The following is a 14,795-nucleotide window of genomic DNA, read 5'->3' as shown; positions in this document are numbered from 1 at the left end:
TTTTCTTGACTCCGTCCTGGTATGTTTTACCTGATTTCTGAAGTGCTGATGTCATTCCTCCATTCTGCTTTGGCATATTCTTGCTGCCTGACTTGATCCCCTTTGCCTCCCTATAAATCTTTCTCCTATCCTTGTCCTCAGTTTTAATAAAGGACTGTATGGCAGGAATTATTTTTAGAAATGGCTCCTAAGATCCCATGCCCTAATACCCAGTTTGTGAATTCCTCCTATAATTATTTTATACAGCACATTTGACCTTAAAGAGAGGTTGTCCAGGTGGTTCTAATCTAATCACGTGAACCTTTAAAATAAGAGAACTTTCTTCAGCTGGCTGCCAGAGAGGACGTCAGAAAGCTTTTGAGCATGAGATAGCACAGGGATGTGCTTTTGTTTGTTTGAAGCTGGAAGGGGCCACATGAGAAGGAATGTGGGCAGCTTCTAAGAGCAAACAACAGTCCCTGGCTGGCAGCCAGCCAAGAAACAAGGACCTCCATCCTACACCTGCAAGGAACCGAATTCTGCCGACACCTGAATGAGCTTGAAAGTGGGTTCTCTTCCAACACCTCCAGATAAGAGTCCAGCTGGCTTACAACTTCGTTTCAGCCTTGTGATACCCTGAGAAGAGCCCAGCTTAGCCTGCCAGGACCCCTGACCTACACAAGGTAATGAATGTTATATTAAAATGCTAAGTCTGTGAACTTTTGGCGGTGATAGAAAACTGATTATGCCAGTTTCCTCTTCAAAAAATGTCTATACTGCCGTACTGTCGGAAGGGAACTAAACGCATGGGTCTTTCTTCTTGAAAACACAAAATCTTTACTCTGAATCTGATGTCTTCCTTTTGTGTCTGGTAATTGGGGCTGGGGAGTAAGGACAAGAAAGAAATGTGGCAACAGACACGCTGCTTAATCAAAGCCTCCAGGTAGGGTTTTGGCATCTTGGCAACTCAATGACTGCTCTTCGTAGATGACGTTTGTAGAAACATCTTTAACGTACACCTTGGGAAGATGAGTTTGTAGAGGAAAGCGTTAGGGGTATCAGCTGTGGCATTAGATATCCCTTACTACCACTGACTGCTGTGTAACCTTGGTTAAAACACCTTATCTAGTCAAGCCTCACTTTTCATAGCTGTGAAACGGGGAAACTAAGAGCACCAAATATAGTCATCTGTTGTGAGAATTAAATAAGAGAATGCTTATGAAGAATTTCCTTCGATCCCTGGCATGTATTACATGCTAAGTAAATGGTTATAATTATTCATGTATTTGATGTGAAGAGCCAACTCACTGGAAAAGACCCTGCTGCTGGAAAAGACTGAAAAAAAAGCAAACAGAGAAGAGGGTGGCAGAGCATGAGATCGTTGAATAGGATCACCAGCTCAATGGCCACAAACTTAGACAAACTTGGGGAGATGGTGAGGGACAGGGAGGCCTGGTGTGCTGCCGTCCATGGGGTCGCAAAGTGTCGTATGTGACTTAGCGACTGAACAACAACAACATTCATGTCTTTATTCAAAAAAGTATATATTAATCATCTGCTCTGTGCCAGGCATTGCTAGACAATAGAACACAAATATGAAAAAGGAATAGCCTCCAGCCTCAAAATGCTTTCAGTGCACTGTGTCCATATGTATCCTCATTCATTCATACATGTAAATTTTCATATGTGTCTGTGTGTCTTCAGGGTGTGAGTGTTGTGAACACTACATTCCCTGAAACCACTGAAGAACAAAGCACTGCATTCAAGCCTAAGGGGAGGGTGGAGGTTACAGATCCAGCCATCCATCTTTCTTCTTCTCCTCAGAGGTAGGCGGCTGTTTACCCTGGGAACACTGACGGTGTAACTATTAAATCATCTCAGAGCCGTGGAGCTGGGAGGTCCCAGCACGGCCTTCCCTGGCACCCGCCCGGTTCTGTTCTGGCACAAAGAGGGATATGTTATGCCTCATACATGCCGAGAGCCATGCCACAGGAAAAGGGCTCCCCGTGCCAAATAATTTTGCCCAGTTCTACCCTCGGACCAGGGAAGCAAAAAGTGATCCATCAGCTTGATTGTCTGGGAGTCCCAGGGCTGTTCAGTACAGATCCATTAGTTAAAAGGATAAATATTTACTCTGGGCTCATCAGAATAACCCAGAAAAGGGATTCTGTGTTTTATCAGTAATAAAAAACACTCCCACCTAAGCTTGGATTTAGAGTTTCTTGGTCTTTAAATCTTCCCTGCCTTGAACCAGTCAGACTTCCTGTGAGAGACTAGATTAGGATTTCCTCCTGGCCTCGGAGTCGTGCTGGGGGGCCGGGGGCGGTGGGTGCGAACATGAGCACAAAGGGAAATGTTCTGACAGGAGAGCCATGTTTTCTTTTCCTGAGCAAAGTATGTGTGGCCTCAGCCTGGCTCTTAGGACACAGGTAACTGAAATATTTGCCCTTGGGAGATAAGATGCAGAATGCGCTCTCCAACGGGTGAAATCAGAGATTTTAGATAAACAGCTTTTGAGGGACCCCGTTTCCTGAGCTATGCTTTGATCACAGGACAACAGCGCCAGGGAAAACACTTTTGTTATCCTTTCAAGGGAGAGGCTCGAGAAAGAACACTTGCCTGGGTCGCGGAGGTGAGGGTATGGTCAGGATGAAGGCGGACTGGGGAGGGGTCTGGGGTGGGAGCTGGTCCCAGGCAAACCCAGGGCGCTTGTCTCTCACATCCTCCAGCCCCACTTTCCGTTTCTACATCCCCACCCCCCTCTCCTTTCTGGTAACTGGACTGACCTGGCAGAAAGAACTCAAGACTGTGGAAGCAGACTAATTTTCTTCAAAAATGGGCCCTGAGTGGAATAGACACTCAGAATGTGCTGAATGAGTCAAAGGGTGCCTCAATTTTCTGTCGCAGGGATGTTCTTTTCCCCCTTCCTCTGAGGAGGCCTCCATTTCTCTGTCTGTATTACGGGGATAATAACGCTACCTCGAGGGCTGTGTAAAGGCAAATAAGCAGATTTGATATACACCGAGCACAGAGACTGGTGCATTGTGGGGGCCCAGTGACTATTTGCGTATATCTTATTGTCAAAGGGGCTCTGAAACTTGGGAAATATTCTGGAACCAGATGATGTGAAAACTGTTCCACCAAAGGCTTACACAGGAACTCAGGCCAGGCTTTGCCAGAGATGGTGAGGAAACTTTGATCAGGTGAACAAAAGTGTCCTTTGGGAAGGTTTGCATGCACTGCCGCCAGCGTCCCAGGCTCTCTGGCATACATACCAGCCAGCTTCTTTAGAGCCAGGCAGAGGCTTCCCATGCACTCACTCCAGGGCACTTGTATATCCCGCAGACTTGATCTGCGGATTGTCAATGCGGTGATCAATGGGCAAGTCCTTCTCTGTCCTTCATCTACCAATAAAATCTTTCCACTCTCCTCCCACCACAGGGAATGCTGTGCTAGTTCCACGACATAGATTAGGCACCTATAGTACCATTATAATAAGTATGCAATTCAAGTTTTCATAAAGGAATGAGTGAATGTAAAGATGTGATATAAATCTCTGCAACCTTCCAGTGAATTCGTAATATGCTTTCTAACCATCACGTTGGTCACTTGACTTCCAGGTTGATGTAGAGCTACTCCTAGCTGCTTTGCCATCATGTGGGGACTTTGAGCTATCATGGATGCTCGCAAAACATCCGTCTCCATCTCCAGTCATGACTGGGGAGGTGTTTAAGGAAGGGAAGGAAAGCTTGGCTCTGTCAGTGTTGTTGTTATCTGAGGATGCTCATCTTGCCCGTATCTTTGTGCCTGTTGTGATCTGTATCCAGGGTTCCTCCAAAGACACAAGGAATCGAGATGCCTTTCCCACACGTGATTCCACTGCAGGACAGCTTTCCCATCTCTTTTCCTCCCACCTCATAATGAAAAATTTTCCCAGAGAGTGAAGTAAGTCTGGCTCAGATTCCAGGAGAGACCATATCCTGTCTTGGAGTCTTGAGTTGTTTGTTTTGGGAGCCTTTGAGTTTTGATCCTACAACCTATCAGAATGGAGAATGAGTATATTATTTTAATATGCTTATATCATTAGCCTATTTATTTTCTCATGTTAATATATTCATATTTATTATTATTTAATATTTTCATTCTTCCTTCTTTCTAAAGATTTATTAAAGGTATACTTTGCTTAGGCATTTTTATGAACATGATTGAAGGGGTTCCTGTCATTATGGGACTTACGACTCTAGAAGAGGATACACTAAACAAATAAATGAGGAAATAAACTGTGACTACTAGAGTTTCCCTTAGGACCATTTGTATTCTATCACTTATTCTTCAAAGTGCCTGCCATGCACAAACATCCTTTTCATGTGCTGACGATAGGGCAGTGAATAAGATATTAATATAATCTTTGTCCCCAGCAGCATATATTTAGGGAGTCAGAAGTTAAATATCAAATTATACAGTTGTTTTAAAGAAAACTCCAGGGCACTAAGAAGGTATAAAATGAAGCGTTGTAATTTAGACTGTCGAGAAATGCTTCTTCGCAGAAAAGGGCTGGCCACCAATGAATATGTTTTGCTGAAAACACACTCTTGTGAGGACCCCTTCTACATTGACTTTGGGATTGGTCATGGTTAGCTTTGCTCAGGAAATTACCAAAAAGAATGATGAAAATATATCAATTTTGAAAGGTTGAAAAAATATCAATTCGCTTCTTTTTTTTGATATGTTTGTTTGGCTGCACTGGATCTTAGTTGCAACATGCAGGATCTTTGATCTTTCTTGCAGCACACAGAATCTACTTCCCCAACCAGAGATTGAACCTGGGCCCCCTGCATTGGGAGTACAGAGTCTTAGCCACTGGACCACCATGGAAGTCCCTTGATTGGCCTTTTTTTTGCTGCATGTGGTTAGGTACAGGAAGAGAGAGATGAGCTAAAGAGAGAACTACTCACTTTGTAAACACTATAGAGGGACAATAATGTAACCAAGACTTTCTAAGTTGGAAAATAAAACTCTTTCATAACCTTTTTTCAAGAAATGGCCTCAAGTTAGATTAAATCAAGAATATAGCTCTATAATTCTTTGTTAATATCTCTAAAACGTTTAAGTTATGCTTAATAGGCCCTCTCAGCTAGGCAAAACTGTTTCTAAGAACTTTAGCAGCATCTTCCTATGCAAGCATAATCCCAAAACAGTCTGGATAGAAGGTTATCTCAGAAAGGAATTGTGGATGTGGATTTTGACTATTAGAGTGGATGCAATGTGATACACAGCAAACCCAAAAAAAGTTTTAAGAAAGTTCCACAATCTAAGATTAAAGAAAATGGGACCTTCCTCCAAACCCCCATTTTCCTTTGAATAAGAAGTCTTTATTCATTATTTATTCTGTTACAGAATAACAGTAGTCTGAGGAACCTATGGAGAGCACAGTCAGAGTAGGGGGTCCTGACAACTTGCACCTGGTTGTACTTTATAATTTTGATAAATCAGTGACTATTCTTTCTTCCTTTCATCCTTCCCTTTTTGAATGAAAGTATGTATTAGTTTTTGTTTCTATTTCACCACTGTGATTAGTCATTTGGTGGTAAATAACTTGTCTCTTCATGTCTCACATCTCTGCATCCTTAAGGACCATAGTCAAGGAACTGCTCTCAAGGAGTTTCATCTGCATCTAGCCTTAATGCAGATTATAAGATTGTAGACTTTTAGACTAATACCATGATAGAATGATACTTGGGGACCCTTCTTAGGGAGTTAATATGTTTTGCAAGTTAGAGGGACATGAATCATTAGGGTCAGAGGGAAAACTGTGGTAAGTCCTCTTTTTATCATGACTCCCTATATGCAGGCCCTTGGGTAGCCCTCTCACGCATGACTCTGGGCTTGGCCACGTGACTGTTCACTGGTGGAACATCATAAGATGTGATGCAGGCAGTCATTTTGTGCCCTGAAACATTCTTTCTTGCTGCTGGAGACTCTGCATCCATCGAAGCAGCTCAGGACAGCCTGCTGGAGACATGGCCCAGCTGAAAACTACATATGCCAGGTCATGAATCTCAAACTATCTTTCTTCACTTGATGACTTGGATGACTGAAAATGCAGCAGTGATCTTAGAAGCCAAGCAAAACTGCCCAACCCACACTGTTTGCCCATAGTTTCATGAGAATAAAATGGTACTTTAAGTCACTAAGCTTTGAGGCAGTTTGTTACTCAGCAAAAGTGTAATAGATTTTCTGAGGCAAAAATATGTCAATTAAAATATGAAGGCTTCGGGGAGATGAGTTAGGCAAGGCAGAGGAGAAGCAATTTTCCAGGTAGAGGAAATAGCATTGATGAAGAACTACCCATGTGGTGAGTTTGGGCCATATGGAAGCGTGTCAGAGCGGCTAGAACAAGAAGAGTGAAAACAGTAGGAAGTAAGTTTGGTGAGGCAAGAGGCAGACGGTTAAGCATGGCTTCTATATTCATTAGCTATTGCCATAATACTGCTGTATACTAAAGTGTAGTGAAAAGTCTCAGTCGCTCGGTCATGTCTGACTCTTTGTCACCTCATGGGCTGTAGGACCCCAGGTGCCTCTGTCCATAGAATTTTCCAGGCAAGAATACTAGAGTGGGTAACATTCCCTTCTCTAGAGGATCTTCCCAACCCAGGGATCAAACCCAGGTCTCTCCTGCATTGCAGGCAGATTCTTTATCCCCTGAGCCACAAGGGAAGCCCTGTACACTAAAACACTCCAAAATTCAGTGGCTTTAAGTGACTATTACCCATAACGTTTCTGCTATCAAATTTAGGAGCAGCTGCTTCAGCTGGCTTACAAGCTGATCTCAGCAGGGCAGTTCCATTTCAGGATGCTGGTGAATCTGGGCTTTGCTCCTCACGGTTGTTAGAATGCATGTCTTTTCCACTTGTGTTTTATGCTTAGGTCCAGGCTGTGAGGCAGTAACTACAGAGAAAACTCTTTTTTAATTTAATTTATTTATTTTTGGTTGCACTGGGTCTTTCTTGCTTCATGTGGGCTTTCTCTAGTTGCGGTGTGTGGGCTTCTCATTGCCATGGCTTCTCTGGTTGCAAAGCATGAGCTCTAGGGCATGTGGGCTTCAGTAGTTGTGGCACACAGGCCCTAGAACTCAGGCTGAGTAGTTGTGGTGCATGGGTTTAGTTGCCCTGTGGCATGTGGAACCTTCTCTGACCAGAGATCAAACCCAGGTTCCCTTCATTGGCAGGTTTAACAATTAACGTTGTCAACTCTTAACCACTGAACCACCAGAAGAGTCTTGGAAGACTTTTCAGGGTGACAGCAGAGATGCAAGAGAGAAACCTAACCACACAAGCTTGGTTCTGTTTATCTGTGAATATCCCATTGACCAAAGCAAGTCACATGGATGAACCCAAAGTCAAGATAGGAAGTACATTTCAATCATCACTATTTACAAGGAAATACTTTTGGCCAAAGCAAGTCACACTGCTCATAACAGCACTATTTATAGTAGACAAAAAGTAGAAATGATCCAAATGCCCATTAACTGGTGAATGGATTTAAAAAGACATACCCTTATAATGAAGTGGGTGACAGAGGATGAGATGGTTGGATGGCATCACTTGACTCAAAGGACATGAGTTTGAGCAAACTCCAGGAGATGGTGAAGTACAGGGAAGCCTGGCACGCTGCAGTCCTTGGGGTTGCAAAGAGTCAGACACAACTGAGTAACTGAACAACAGCAATTCATATAATGGGATAGTCTTTGACAATAAAAAGATAAAAATGCAGGTACATGATACAATATGGTTGAACATCAAAGATATTATGCTAAATGAAAGAATCCAGATACACAGGACTGCATATCGTATGGATATATTCATATGAAATTTCTTGGAAAAGCAGATTAATAGAGACAAAAGCTATATCAGTGGTTACTTGGGACTGAAGGTTAGAGTGAAAAGTACTGAAAAGGGACAAAAAGTTGATGGAAATGTTCTAATACTGAATTTGGGTAACAATTATGCTGCTGCTGCTGCTAAGTCACTTCAGTTGTGTCCGACTCTGTGCAACCCCATGGACTGCAGCCCACCAGGCTCCTCTGTCCATGGGATTTTCCAGGCAAGAGTACCGGAGTGGCTTGCCATTGCCTTCTCCAATGGTAATGATTATACAACTGTATTAATGTACTAAATGGGCTTCCCTGGTGACTAAGACAGTAAAGAATCTGCCTGCAATGCAGAATACCTGGGTTCAATTCCTGGGCCAGAGATCCCTGGAGAAGGGAATGGCAACTCACTTCAGTATTCTAGCCTGGAGAATTCCATGGAGAGGAGTGTGGTGGGCTATAGCCCATGGGGTCACAAGAGTCAGACATGACTGAGCTATTAGCACAACAACAATTTACTAAAAATCATTGAGCTGCTCACTTACAATAAGTGAATTTTGTTACATATAAATTGTATTTCAGTACCAGTATCAAAATGTATAACTAATGGAATGGAAGATACCTTGACGTTGTGCTTATAACAATGAACATTTTCCAAAGCACTATTAAATAATTATTTTATACAGGGTAGAAATATTTTCAAAACTCTGGCTGACTACTGTCTCTTTAAGCAATTGCTGAGGTTAAATTTTTTCTTTAAAGGTATTATTTCGAATTTTAGTCATTTTCCTTAGTTAAACAACTTTGGCTGTAAATAATAAACATTATTTTTTGTATTTTGTTCTTTGAGCTACTGCATTTTAAGTTAGTGCATGTGGTATAAAAAATTGGCATGCATAAAAGCAGCTGCAATTAATGAAGCATGCTCTACTTATTGAGTTCTCATATAATATGTACAACAGAAACATGCTCTTATAAACAGGTCAAGAACTGTAAAATGTTCACTAATTGCTGGAATTTGTTCTTCTGTCTGAAATAAAAATGGATTTAACAGTCAGAATAGCTATTCAAAGGGTAATAGAAGCAGGAAGAAGGAACCTCTGTTATTAGCTAATCTAGCAATTATTCCCGCATTGGAGCCTTGTGTTCTACATGAATATCAACTGAGTTTGTTGAGGAGGTGCAGCTGGAGAGGTGAAACCAGCTGCCTACTCTAATGCAAAATTCCTTTGGTTAGGAGAATGCACTAACATTAATCTAAGAGATGTAGAATGAGCTTAATTCTCTGAGAGGAAAATGCCTATCTCCATCACAGGCCAACAGCAATTTTTCATACTTCCTTTCAAGGCACATGGAGAATGTACCCAACGTGACATCATCTCATTTACAAACTCTTCCAAATTATGGTTTACAAGTTAAGCATTTATACTGAAGCAAGGTGAATGTGCCTGAGAGCCTAGTCAAGAGTGAGCTTAGGAAATTTTATTCTTTTATTAAGAGGCTGGGGAGGAAGTCACAACTAAGACTCAACACAAGAATAACTAAATATCTCAGCTTACAAAACATCATCACAGGCATTGTTTCTAAGTTGATATTTATTCGATAAATATTCACTAATTCTGTTAGGTGCTTTACTCACATTATCTCATTCAAACTCTCTGAAGAAATTCTTGTTCAAATCCTTAAGTAGTTTCTATACTTACTTGGTTCTCAGTTTTGTGAATTCTGTGTCGTTACCATGTACATTGAAGGGTTTAGTAACTTCAAGTGCTTATGTATTTTTTTTTTTAATGAGTTGATTTACAATGTTGGTTTCACTATGTATGACATAGTAGTTGCATGGTTTTATAGATTATACCCCATTTAGAATTATATATACACACCCTGTGCTTCACATTACATACTTGTATGTTATTTATCGTATACTCAGTAGTCTGTTATTCATTTTGTACCCAGGAGTCTCTACCTCTTAATCCTCTTTGTCTATTTTGTCCCTCCCCTACCTCTCTCCACTGGCTATCATTAGTTTGTTCTCTGTATCTGAGTCTGTTTATGTTTCTTGTATTCATTCATTTTACTATTTTAGATTCCACACACAAATGAAAACACACAGCATTCGCCTTTCTTGTCTGACTTATTAAGGATATTCTCCAGGTCCATTCATGTTGTTGCAAATGGCAGAATTTCATTCTTTTTTTGACTATGCTCCAGTGTGCATAATCATATTCTTTTTATCCAGTCTTCTGTTGGAGGATGCTTAAGTTGCTTCCATACCCTGGCTATTATAAATAATGCTTCTATGAACATCAGGGTGCACATATCTTTTCTAGTTTTCATTTTGTTCATATGTATTCCCAGGATTAGAATTACTAGATATTATTATGGCAGTTCTATTTTTAACATTTTGTGGAATCTCCATAGTGTTTTTCTATAGTGACTGCAAAAATTTACATTCCCACTAACAGTATATTAAGAGTTCCCTTTACTCTACATCCTCACCAGCGTTTATTATTTGTTGTGGTTTTGATGATAGACATTCTGAAAGGTGTGGAGCGATATCTCATCATGGTTTTGATTGGAACCTCATGGATGATTAGTGATGCTGAGCATCTTTTCATGTGTCTGTTGGCCATCTATATGAATTCTCTGAAAAAATGTCTATTCAGGCCTTCTCATTTTTAATTGGGATTGTTTATTTGATACTGAGTTTATATATATTTTTGGTATTAACCCCCTATGCAACATATCATTTGCAAATACCTTCTCCCATTCACTAAGCTGTTTATTCATTTTGTTTTTGATGATTTCCTTTACTATACAAAACTTTTTAAGTTTGAATAGGTCCCATTTGATTATTTTTGCTTGTTCCCCTTACCTGAAGAGATAGATCCAAAAAAGTATTGCTAAGACTTATGTCAAAGACTGAACTGCCTTTTTTGTTTTTTTCTAGGAGTTTTATGGTTTCCAGTCTTATATTTATCTTAATCCACTTTGAGTTCATTTTTGCATATGGTATGAGAAAATGTTCTAATTTCAATCTCTTATGTATAGCTGTCTAGTTTTCCTAACACCACTCCTTGAAGACAATGTCTTTCTCACCTTGGGTACATCTCCTTTGTTGTAGATTAATTGACCAGAAGTGTGTGGATTTACTTCTGGGCTATCTATTTTGTCCAATTATCTGTGTCTGTTTTTGTGCCACTATCATATTTTGATTACTTTAGCTTTTTATCATAGTCTGAAGTCAGGGAGCATGATACCTCTAGCTTTGTTCTTTTCCCTCAAGATCGCTCTGGTAATTCAGGGTCTTTTATGGATTATTTGTTCTAGTTCTGTGCAAAATGTCATGGATATTTTGATGGGGATTGCACTGAATCTGTAGATGGCTTTGGGTAGTAAGGACATTTTAGCAGTGTTGTTCAAAGCCATGAACATGGGATATCTTTCTATTTCTTTGTATCATCTTCAGTTTCCTTGTTCAACGTCTTACAGGTCTCAGATCATAGGTCTTTCACCACCTTGTTTAGGTTTATACCTAGGTATTTTATTCTTTTATGGTGTGATTATAAATGGAGGGTTGTTTTCTTTCTTTCTCTTTCCAATAGTTCATTATTAGCATACAGAAAAGCAACAGATGTCTATTACTCTTGTATCTGTAACTTTACTGAATTCATGTATTAGTTCTAATAGTTTTCTCATGGAGACTTTAGGGCTTTGTGTATATAGTATTATGCCATCTGGAAATAGTGACAGTTTTATTTCTTCCCAACTAAGTTGGATGCTTTTTGTTTCTTTATCTCTTCTGGTTGCTGTGGCTAGAACTTCAAATACTGTGTTAAGTAGGAGTGGTGAGAGTGAACATCCTTGTCTTATTCTTGATTTTAGAGGGAAAACTTTCAACTTTTCACCATTGAGGATGATATTAGCCATGGATTTTTCATAAATAGCCTTTATTACTTTAAGAGATGTTCCTTCTATATTTGTTGAGAGGTTTTCCTCATAATGGGGTTTTGAATTTTGCTAAATGCTTTTTCTGCATCCATTGATCTAATCCATGTGATTTTTAAAATTTATTTATTTTTTAATTGAAGGATAATTGCTTTGCAGAATCCATGTGATATTTTATCCTTCTTTTTGTTAAAATGGTGGATCATATTGATTTTTATGGATATTGAGCCATCCTTGAATCCCTGGGACAAATCCCACTTGCTCATGAGCATGATACTTTTTATGTATTGTATTGTGGAATCTAGTTTGCTAATATTTTGAGGAATTTTACATCTCTATTCATCAGGGGTATTACCTGTAATTTTCTTTTTTGTGTTTGTAGTGTCTTTGGTATGTGCGTAACTAACCATGGCCTCTTAACAGTGAATTTGAGAACATTCTCTTCTCTTCAATTTTTTTTTTCTTTTTTGGTCTTAACTCTTCTTTATATGTTTTGTAGAATGCCCCTGTGAAACTATCTGATCTTGAACTTTGTTGGGAGTATTTTGGTTACTAATTTAATTTCAATACTAGTAATTTTTCTGCTTAGATTATATATTTCTTCCTGATTCAGTCTTAAAAGATTGTATGCTTTTAGGAATCAATCGGTTTCTTCTAGATTTTCCAATTTGTTGACATATAACTGGTCAGAGTATTCTGATAATTTTTTGTATTTCTGTGGTATTGATAATATGTCCTCTTTCATTTCATGTTTCGTTTATTGGGGTCCTCTTTTCCTACCCTTTATTTTAAGATTTATTTTTATTTTTTGCCTGTGGTAGGTGTTTGTTGCTGCACATCAGTTTTCTCTAGTTGCTGCGAGCAGGGGCTACTCTCAGTTATGGTGGGCAGGCTTCTCATTGCAATAACTTTTCTTGTGGAATGCAGGCTCTAAGTGCGGGCTTCAGTAGTCGTGGCTCATGGGCTCTAGAGCACTGGCTCAGTAGCTGTGGTGCAAAGGCTGAGTTGCTCTGCAGCATGTGGGATCTTCCTGGACCAGGGATTAAATTGATATCCCTTGCACTGCAAGGCAGATTCTTAACCACTGGACCACCAGGGAAGCCCCTGTCCCTCTTTCTAATGAACCTACAAGCTTAACAATTTTGTTTTATCATTTCGAAAAACAGTTCTTACTTTCATTTTCAATTTTTTTTTTCATTCGTTTATTTTATCTCTGATCTTTATTATTTCCTTCCTTCTGTTGACTTGGGGCTTTTTTTGTTTTTCTTTTTCTTATTTTTAAATGGTAGGCTATGTTGTTTATTTGAGATTATTTTTGTTTCTTGAGACATGATATAAACTTTTCTCTTAGAATTGCTTTTGCTGCATTCCATAGATTTTAGAAAGTTATGTTTTTATTTGTATTTGTCTCAAGGTTTTCTGTGATTTCCCTTTTGATTTCTTCATTGATCCATTAAATTTTTTGTTGTCATGGTAACGTTGTTCAGTCATCGTGTGTTTGTATTTTCCCATTTTTCTTCCTGTAACTGATGTTTAGTTTCAAACAAACAGAAAATAAGGCAACAGAAGGCAACAGTTTTAAATGAGAAAATAGATGTGTTGGACTTGATCTATAGGACAGTCCATCCCTAAACAGAAAAAACAAGTATTTATTTCAAGTGCCTATGGAACATTCTCCAGGATAGATTATATACTGGGCCACAAGTCTCAATAAATTTAAGAGAGTAGAAAATAATTCAGACATCTTTTTCAACCACAACTGTATTCATGGTAGAAGACACATTGGGTTAAGAGTTAGGAGGGCTATGTTTGAAGGCCCTGCTTATTTGCAGGACCTACAGAATCTTAGGAAATCCAAGCACCCTGCTGAGTCTACATTTTCTTATTTATATCTGAGGACTGCTGCTGCTGCTAAGTCTCTTCAGTCGTGTCCAACTCTGTGCAACCCCATAGACAGCAGCCCACCAGGCTTCCCCCGTCCCTGGGATTCTCCAGGCAAGAACACTGGAGTGGGTTGCCATTTCCTTCTCCAATGCATGAAAGTGAAAAGTGAAAGTAAAGTCGCTCAGTCGTGTGTGACTCTTAGAGACCCCATGGACTGCAGCCCACCAGGCTCCTCCATCCATGGGATTTTCCAGGCAAGAGTACTGGAGTGGGGTGCCATTGCCTTCTTCAGTATCTGTGGGCAAATCATAGCTATTTGTCTCCTAAGCTCATTTCAGCAAGTCAAATTTTGTTTGGAATATTTGATGGACAAATTATATAGGCTAAGTCTTCATTTCATTGAAAGCTGAAATTTTCACAATGAACTTACATCACATCTCTTTCATGGGTATTTATTCGATGTAAATGTCACGACATGGGCTGCAATTTTTTGTTTTATTCAATTAGTCAAAAGGACCAGTAAGATATCCAGAAAACTTTTTTAAAACTCTGAATGTATTTATGTTTGGAGAAGACACTTTAGAGTCCCTTGGACTACAAGGAGATCCAACCAGTCCATTCTAAAGGAGATCAGACCTGGGTGTTCATTGGAAGGACTGATGCTAAAGCTGAAACTCTAATACTTTGGCCACCTCCTGCAAAGAGTTGACTCATTGGAAAAGACTCTGATGCTGGGAGGGATTGGGGGCAGGAGGAGAAGGGGAAAAGAGAGGATGAGATGGCTAGATGGCATCACCGACTCGATGGACATGAGTTTGGGTGAACTCCGGGAGTTGGTGATGGACAGGGAGGCCTGGCATGCTGCAATTCATGGAGTCGCAAAGAGTCGGACATGACTGAGCGAATGAACTGAACTGAGCATTCTTGCAGATTAGTTTTAACTAAGCTGAGCCCTGGTGGCTCAGTGGTAAAGAATCTGCCTGCCAAGCAGGAGACATGAGTTTGATCCCTGGATTGGGAAGATCCCCTGGAGAAGGAAATGGAAACCCACTCTAGTATTCTTGCCTGGGAAATCCCATGAAAGAGGAACCTGGCACACTATAATCTATGGAGT

General features: G+C 40.0%; 2 long non-coding RNA genes across 2 annotated transcripts in view; one reads left to right on the top strand and one right to left on the bottom strand.

Annotated features, from left to right (window-relative positions):
• LOC129626597 (uncharacterized) overlaps nucleotides 1-221 on the bottom strand; it is a 48,573-nt gene extending 48,352 nt beyond the window's left edge. Inside the window, exon 1 of the long non-coding RNA XR_008702060.1 lies at nucleotides 31-221. This is a non-coding gene — a long non-coding RNA (uncharacterized LOC129626597). The remainder of the gene's footprint in view (nucleotides 1-30) is intronic.
• Nucleotides 222-334: 113 nt separating this feature from the next.
• On the top strand, nucleotides 335-5,268 carry LOC129626591 (uncharacterized). Its single transcript, XR_008702054.1, has 3 exons — nucleotides 335-662; nucleotides 3,807-3,924; nucleotides 4,768-5,268. It is a non-coding gene; the product is annotated as an uncharacterized LOC129626591 (long non-coding RNA).
• The last annotated feature ends 9,527 nt before the right edge of the window (nucleotides 5,269-14,795 follow it).

Source organism: Bubalus kerabau, chromosome 14 (genome assembly GCF_029407905.1).
Source record: "Bubalus kerabau isolate K-KA32 ecotype Philippines breed swamp buffalo chromosome 14, PCC_UOA_SB_1v2, whole genome shotgun sequence".
Lineage (NCBI taxonomy): Eukaryota > Metazoa > Chordata > Mammalia > Artiodactyla > Bovidae > Bubalus > Bubalus kerabau.
Note: the sequence above shows the minus strand (reverse complement) of the source record. Positions and strands in the feature narration are given on the sequence as shown.